The 8,531-nt window shown below is 44.4% G+C and overlaps 1 long non-coding RNA gene across 2 annotated transcripts; it reads left to right on the top strand.

The window, feature by feature from the left end:
• Positions 1 to 559: 559 nt before the first annotated feature.
• Positions 560 to 7,811, top strand: LOC108439723. 2 transcript variants are annotated; one of them, XR_001858780.2, is made up of 3 exons: positions 560 to 584; positions 686 to 760; positions 7,516 to 7,811. It is a non-coding gene; the product is annotated as an uncharacterized LOC108439723 (long non-coding RNA). The 2 variants fall into 2 exon arrangements; XR_001858781.2 differs by lacking the exon at positions 7,516 to 7,811 and adding an exon at positions 6,539 to 6,788.
• Positions 7,812 to 8,531: the final 720 nt, after the last annotated feature.

The raw sequence follows: 8,531 nt of genomic DNA, 5'->3' as shown, positions 1-8,531 counted from the left end.
AGTGTAGTGTAGTGTAGTGTAGTGTAGTGTAGTGTAGTGTAGTGTACTGCACTGTTTTGTGTTCCACTCGGTTCCTTTCTCTTTGTATCTACAGTGACTGTGTTTCTATCAGTATCTGAGCTCAGGACCGTCTTTCTCTCCAACCTACTGGTAACTAACAAAGAGACTTTCTCTAGACAGACAAAGCGCTTCCTGTAAGTCGCTCTGGATCACAGCGTCTACTAAACGCTGTAAATGTAGATGCAATTTGTGGCCGATTTAATTCTGAGACTCATCGCCTCTCTGTACATGTAAATTTGTTCACAAGTAGTTCTTGACCTCTCGAACACGGCGGACGCGCAGACGTCCTCAAATAGAGAACTGGCGCTGTGGCATCTGGGTATGTATATCTGTGGGAGAGTAGCTGTTTCAAGTAAACACGTATTTTGTTTCCTTTTTTTTGTGTTCTAGTCAATCATGTGAGGAAGACCTCGAACCAATCAGAGGCCTGGCTGGTGCATTTGGGGGAGGAGCCTATTTTTTAAAAAGAGGCCTTGAAGGTGGCTTTAGAGAGAGAGGACTGGTCACGTATGCGGTGTTTTATTGTGTGTTGTTAATCTCTTGTGTTGGCAGTGCTTTGTTTAGGTATTTTATTTTATCTGTGCTTCTTTTAACTTAGTTTGCATGACTTTGTCTTTTATGTTAGGGGAAGTGCTTGAATGACGGTATTTTACCTGCACACCTTTTAGAAGAGGTTGTCTGTACCTGGGGTTTCAAACAGGTAAGAGGGACGCACCTATATATCTGCACCATGTAGATGGGTACTCTCTTTGGCTCTCAGGGTCAGAGGGCACCACCACATGCACGTTTGATTACTGGCTAGGGAAGTTTGGAGCTTTTGTTTCAGGGTAGGCAGCGTGGTTCGGTTTTGTTTTGTCCTTTTCTTTGGTGCCGTCCACACTTTGACTCTTGCAGTGTGGTACTAGGTATCATAGCACACCGGTTGTATTGTGGTTGGTTTTAATAAACCTCTTTAAAAGCTCTATTGGCCTGCTCCTCAGGCTTTAAATCCACCTTCACCAGTTCAGTATTTTAATGCTATATGTTACTGATCCCACGGCGCCCAGGACAAAACGTTTACCATAAGATTGATGAATTTTAAATCTCTAAATCTAAATTTTAAAAAATCTGTTACAACTAAAATTAATTTAACACTGTTCTATTAATTTGATGCAGTTCTATGGTGTTTGGACCAGGCAACACATTTTGCCTGAAGACCGTAAACACCAACAGAACAACACTGAAACCGATTTTATTAACATTAAATCTGCACTCTTGGAAAAAAAGATGGTGCTTCTAGGGTTCTTTAGTAAATAGTTCTATATAGAACCTCAAAAGAACGCTTTGCATCATGAAGTGGTGCTTCAGACTGTTGGAAAATGTGCTATAGATGGTTCTATATCGCTGCTGTTGGAACAAAACCTTGTATCTCCATTTTTGACGTTTTTCAGTTTTAGTTTGAAACCGGCAACATTGGGTAAATTTCATGATGAATGGACCAAAAGAAACGGCCCAAAATTACTTGGGAAAAATGTCTGGTTCCGCTGACTTACATTAAAAGTAAAGCAAGTTGTTCCTTCTCCTGTAAAGTTACCATTTTGGAGATACGAGGTTTTGTTCCAACAACAGCGAACACTATAGAACCTTTTTGAAAAAGGTTATTGTCAAACATGTAACAATAGAAAAACTCTTTTCGGTGCTAAAGAGAACCCTTTTCAAAAAAAAGTTCTATATAGGACCATCTGTAGCACAGATCCCTCTTCCAATCACTCGTGAACAAGACCCCAAGATACTTAAACTCCTCCACCTGGGGCAAGTCCTTTCCCCTTACCTGAAGTGGGCATGCCCCTATTCAGGAGTTTGGTTCCAGAGCTGACACTGTGGGTGGAGGTGAGCCCAACTATATTTAGTTGGTACCTCTCAACCTCCTGCACAAGTTCTGGCTCCTTCCTCAGTGAGGTTACATTCCATGTACCAAGAGCCAGTTTCTGCTGCAGGGGCCTAGGCCACCAAGGGCCTCCCTGCAATCTCCCACTGCCAGTACGGCACTACTTGAAACTGCCAAATAAATGAATTGACTTAATTAAGACAAACTTCTGTTTTTAAACACTTCCATGCCATTTCATGATACAGGCAGTGGTTGAATTCAAGTGGAGTGAGGATTAGTTGCATTAATTCAGAGAGTTTATTGGCTGCAGTCTTTCAGAATGGGTAAAAACTGCAAACTTTCAGTTCAGACTACATTTGTGTTTAAGTACAAAAGGGGTATTTTATTATGTACTTGGAGTTATTTTGTTGTTGTTTTTTGTGTAAAGAAAAGCCTTCCTTTGTTTTTCTCCCAGTAATTTGTACTACGAGGAGATAAAGACTAATTAAGGCCTGGTCTTGAAGGGGACTTTGGATTTCAGTCTTGACTCGGGTTCACTCTCATCTGAACTCGGACTTGATTCAGACTTGCTCTCTTTTGGGCTCGGATTTGACTGTCTCTCACTCATTTAGACTCGGACTTGATTCAGGTGCACTTTCATTTGAACTCTGACTTGACTCAGTCTTGCTTTCATTTGGACTTGGATTTGACTCCGTCTTGCTCTCACTTAGACTCGGACTTGACAGTCTTGCTCCTATTTGGACTCAGACTTGACTCAGTCTCTCTCTTATTTGGACTTGGACTTGACTCAGTCTCTCTCTTATTTGGACTCGGACTTGACTCAGTCTCTCTCTTATTTGGACTCGGACTTGACTCAGTCTCTCTCTTATTTGGACTCGGACTTGACTCAGTCTCTCTCTTATTTGGACTCAGATTCAACTGTCTCGCTCTTATTTGAACTCTGACTCAGCCTTGCTCTCACTTAGACTCGGACTTGACTCAGTCTTGCTCTCACTTAGACTCGGACTTGACTCAGTCTCTCTCTTATTTGGACTCGGACTTGACTCAGTCTCTCTCTTATTTGGACTCGGACTTGACTCAGTCTCTCTCTTATTTGGACTCAGATTCAACTGTCTCGCTCTTATTTGAACTCTGACTCAGCCTTGCTTTCATTTGGACTTGGATTTGACTCCGTCTTGCTCTCACTTAGACTCGGACTTGACAGTCTTGCTCCTATTTGGACTCAGACTTGACTCAGTCTCTCTCTTATTTGGACTTGGACTTGACTCAGTCTCTCTCTTATTTGGACTCGGACTTGACTCAGTCTCTCTCTTATTTGGACTCGGACTTGACTCAGTCTCTCTCTTATTTGGACTCGGACTTGACTCAGTCTCTCTCTTATTTGGACTCAGATTCAACTGTCTCGCTCTTATTTGAACTCTGACTCAGCCTTGCTCTCACTTAGACTCGGACTTGACTCAGTCTTGCTCTCACTTGGACTCGGACTTGACTCAGTCTCTCTCTTATTTGGACTCGGACTTGACTCAGTCTCTCTCTTATTTGGACTCGGACTTGACTCAGTCTCTCTCTTATTTGGACTCAGATTCAACTGTCTCGCTCTTATTTGAACTCTGACTCAGCCTTGCTTTCATTTGGACTTGGATTTGACTCCGTCTTGCTCTCACTTAGACTCGGACTTGACAGTCTCGCTCCTATTTGGACTCGGACTTGACTCAGTCTTGCTCTTATTTGGACTCAGACTTGACTCAGCCTTGCTTTCATTTGGACTCGGTTTTGACTCCGTCTCGCTCTCATTTGGGCTCTGACTTGCACTCAGCCCCCTTTGGACTCGAATAGTTCTGGTCTTAAACTTGTCTTGGACTTGACCACAGGCTTAATTATACAGCAGGGATATGGAGTTCTGTGATTGTTTACTCTAGGGCTGTGAGTTGTAAGAGAGAATGTTAAACTAACCCCCCCCCCCCCCCACCCCCCCACATTAATCTCCACCAGGAGTTTAATATAATAAAGGAGTGAATTCTGTCCAGCTCACTAATCACAAACACTCATCATGGAAAAAAAGTTACTTCTGTGGTAAAACTTTTTTTTGCAGGGTGAATCTAGAAAAGCATCCATCTAATTGCTGTGAAAGTTCACAGATGATGTGGCTTTGGGAACATATGAAGGTGACCAAAAGCACATTTTACACTGGATAACGACACAAAATGCCCCTACAAGTCACCCCGCATTAGATTTTACCCCCTGCTCCCCCACACAGTCCATTAGAACACCCCTATAAAGATGAAACTGTATCATAAGCATGTGTATCTGCACTTGGGTCCTGGATGTTGTCTCAGTGGGACGGCTGTTATTTCTAGTGACATTATAATGGATGATGCTGACTGTCAGAATCAAGGCTCGGGCAGAATGAGTTGGCACAGACTGTGACCTTTTTCATCACTGAGTACTGATGGCCATGACGGCTCTGTACTGCGGTACAAGGCCGCGAGCGGAGTGGAGAGGATAGATATGCCCCTCCTGACTGAACTGTAAAATCTCCAGGGCTGTATTCGATGTTCATTTGAGTCCAGCTGGTTCAGGATATATTTATTCACCATATGCAATCTCCACAACAGCATGAAATGAATGATTCAACTGTTTCCTTATCAGACATATTTTACTTTTTCAGCCTAACTTGGTTTCCTTTGTTGTTTGAACGATCACAAAAACCATCTCATTTAGCTCTTCATGGAAAAACGCTCACATTGGCTATCTCCGTGAAAGGTGCGGGGCAGGGGTATGGTCATTGTGCAGTCGTGGAGAGATTAAGATAGGCTATTGCAGAGCACCATACCTTGATCTAATCCTGATGTTACACTGAGTTGAATGTTGACGCCATCATTAACAATTTATGCTCTGTAAATATTATTGAAACCTGTTTGCCCGTTAGCTAACTTTTTCTAGTGATGACAGAATATGGTCCAATAAGCCTTCAGAGAGCCTGTTAACATCAAGGAGAAATAGCTTACTAAATTAGTCACACAGCATTTTAGTGTTATGAGTGAGTGAGTGGGTGAGTGGACGTGGTTATTCAGTGAGTGTGCAGGCTGGGTGAGAGGGCGTGGTTATTCAGTGAGAGTGTGAAGGCTGGATGAGTGGGTGTGGTTATTCAGTGAGAGTATGAAGGCTGGGTGAGAGGGCGTGGTTATTCAGTGAGAGTGTGAAGGCTGGATGAGTGGGTGTGGTTATTCAGTGAGAGTGTGAAGGCTGGGTGAGTGGGCGTGGTTATTCAGTGAGAGTATGAAGGCTGCGTGAGTGGGCGTGGTTATTCAGTAAGAGTGTGAAGGCTGGGTGAGTGGGCGTGGTTGTTCAGTGAGAGTATGAAGGCTGGGTGAGTGGGTGTGGTTATTCAGTGAGAGTGTGAAGGCTGGGTGAGTGGGTGTGGTTATTCAGTGAGAGTGTGAAGGCTGGGTGAGTGGGTGTGGTTGTTCAGTGAGAGTATGAAGGCTGGGTGAGTGGGCGTGGTTATTCAGTGAGAGTATGCAGGCTGGGTGAGAGGGCGTGGTTATTCAGTGAGAGTGTGAAGGCTGGGTGAGTGGGTGTGGTTGTTCAGTGAGAGTATGAAGGCTGGGTGAGTGGGCGTGGTTATTCAGTGAGAGTATGAAGGCTGGGTGAGTGGGCGTGGTGTGTGAGAGTGTGAAGGCTGGGTGAGTGGGCGTGGTTATTCAGGGAGTGTATGAAGGCTGGGTGAGTGGGCGTGGTGTGAGAGTGTGAAGGCTGGGTGAGTGGGCGTGGTTATTCAGTGAGAGTATGAAGACTGGGTGAGTGGGTGTGGTTATTCAGTGAGAGTATGAAGGCTGGGTGAGTGGGCGTGGTGTGTGAGAGTGTGAAGGCTGGGTGAGTGGGCGTGGTTATTCGGTGAGAGTATGAAGACTGGGTGAGTGGGCGTGGTTATTCAGTGAGAGTATGAAGGCTGGGTGAGTGGGCGTGGTTATTCAGTGAGAGTATGAAGACTGGGTGAGTGGGCGTGGTTATTCAGTGAGAGTGTGAAGGCTGGGTGAGTGGGTGTGGTTATTCAGTGAGAGTATGAAGGCTGGGTGAGTGGGCGTGGTTATTCAGTGAGAGTGTGAAGGCTGGGTGAGTGGGTGTGGTTATTCAGTGAGAGTGTGAAGGCTGGGTGAGTAGGCGTGATTATTCAGTGAGAGTATGAAGGCTGGGTGAGTGGGCGTGGTTATTCAGTGAGAGTATGAAGACTGGGTGAGTGGGCGTGGTTATTCAGTGAGAGTGTGAAGGCTGGGTGAGTAGGCGTGATTATTCAGTGAGAGTATGAAGGCTGGGTGAGTGGGCGTGGTTATTCAGTGAGAGTGTGAAGACTGGGTGAGTGGACGTAGTTATTCAGTGATAGTGTGTTGTTTTGTTTACTAGGTCTTCTTTAAGGACCTGCACGGGATTATTGAATGTCTGCCAAGTCATTGTTGACAGTCGTGGAGTCCAGTTTTGTTGGATATTCCCATTTTAATTTGCCAGGGTTTCCCTGTTGACACCAAACGGCAACAATGCACTCAACGCTGTGTGGCAGTGAGCAATTTGGGTCAAGTACAGTTATTTTCCTTTTTGTCTGACTTTGAAAAGGTGAAAGCCATGAAGGAGGATGGAGGTGCCCTGGTGTCTGGCTTTGGGGTTGGCACCAGTGCTTGGCACAGAGTCAGGCGTGAGAGCTGGGACTGAGCGGTGAGCAGTGGAGGGCTGTCAGAAAGCTTCAGGCTTTGCAGATGGTGGCTGAGAGTGATATACATGGAGGTCAGCCAACAGAAGGGACCAGAGGGAAGCGCCACTGAGTGACAGTCATCACTGTTTCTGGAGGATAGGGACAGACCAGAGAGTGGAGAAACAAAAACAAGAGTGGGACCTCATTTTTTAAATTTCTGCATAATTAAATGCTTAAGCTGAAAACAAAATCGTTCAGAGTGGTTTGGTGTGAAACACCAGAAACTTACCAAGTCAGAATTGATCAGTGGTGGTGATAGGAACCAGACGTCCCCCTCTAAAAGCTCCTCACAGAAAGTTCCTACATGAAATGGTTATGAATTCACTGCCTGATGACGGAGACGCTGTTTTGCAATAGTTTTAAGAAAGTTTTGGGTCCAAAACATACTTTTTAAATCCATTCATGGTGGAGGGAGACATGCAGGGCACTGTGCGGCAAAAAGTCTCCAAAGAAAACTGATTCCATATAAGCTCAGGAGAGTCGTGGAGGTTCTCTGGTGGTTCTGGATGGTAAATAAAGTGTCTATATCTGTGTTGTAGTCATGACGACGGCTGGTTCCTATCAACACCACTGTAAAGACATCTGGGTGTCTAATTTTGAACTTTGCAGAAATTTTCCAAGCATTGCTGGATCTTTTGAGAATCATAGATTCCACAACAAACCATATTTTCTTTTTTTATTGTGGTATATTTTTCATGACATTTTGTACAGACAATTTCATAAAATGATGATAATAATAATAATAATACTAATAGAGTCACTGAAGAGTCACTGAGAGACATTTAAGCATTGACATGGTTCTTATTTGTCATAGTTGCGTTTAACCATTCCTTTTATTAAGGAACAACTGAAGAATGGCCTTTCCGAAGAGTCCAGGACAGTGTTCAGTCTACACCAAAGGAAAAACAGAGGAAAGTAGATGTCATGAGGGTTAAAAGGAGCAGGGTGCCATTAGAGCGGACCAACAGCAAGAAAAGCAGGTTAAACTGGTCCGCGGTCCGCATGAGGGCGATTGCTGTGAAGATGGATGAAGCCATCGGGAGTTTGGGAGCCAGCCTTCAACACACATCATTACAGACAGTAGCAAGCTGATCATCCTGTCCGCAGCACCTCTGTTTGAACCCACAGTACATGCATCATGACGAAGTAAAAGCCCTGACAGGCTTGTCGCGTGAAGCCAAACCTCAGGCTGTAATTCGGCCGCTGCCTTGGCCCCGGCTCTCTCAGGCGAGGGAAGCTTGAACAGCCTGGCCCAGATCCTCTCTAATGGCATCATTTCACAGAACATTGCTGTCATTATTTGCCATTCTTCCAATGGAGGCAATCATGGGGCCAAGATGACAAAAACCATGACGTAATTTCACAAAAATTGCCGCTGGGCTGGAGTTTATCTGATATCAAGCTGGCCCGAGATGCGTTCTTTTGTCTGCTGTCGAAGGGAGGGTGTTGTATCATAAGCACACGCAGACAATTTCCTACATTATGCCATGCTTTTCATGTGTCTAATAGTGGTTTATGAAAGTAGGAGTTGTTTTTTGCCATTCTGTGTAAGGTTGCTGAGTTAATGTCCACCTGAACCAATAATTGAGCTGCTAGATGGCAATTTTCCTTGAAGAGCAATCTTCTAGGGTTCATTTAAACCTGCTGCTTTTGAAGACAGGTGTCTAATGCCTGCATGTTGTTTGATTATGAATCAATGTTCTCATTAACTGGTTGACGTTTCGTGGCAGATGGTGACATTTTAATTAAATTTTGTCACTAAGCTCTTGCAACCAGCAGATATGTCTGTAGAAGCAGTGCTGGTGGTTAAGTTGTATGGAGTACAGTTACAAATATGTGGCTTTATTGAGGTCTCTG

The sequence above is a fragment of the Pygocentrus nattereri genome, chromosome 26 (assembly GCF_015220715.1).
Source record: "Pygocentrus nattereri isolate fPygNat1 chromosome 26, fPygNat1.pri, whole genome shotgun sequence".
Taxonomy (NCBI): domain Eukaryota; kingdom Metazoa; phylum Chordata; class Actinopteri; order Characiformes; family Serrasalmidae; genus Pygocentrus; species Pygocentrus nattereri.
This window is presented reverse-complemented; position numbering and strand designations above follow the sequence as displayed.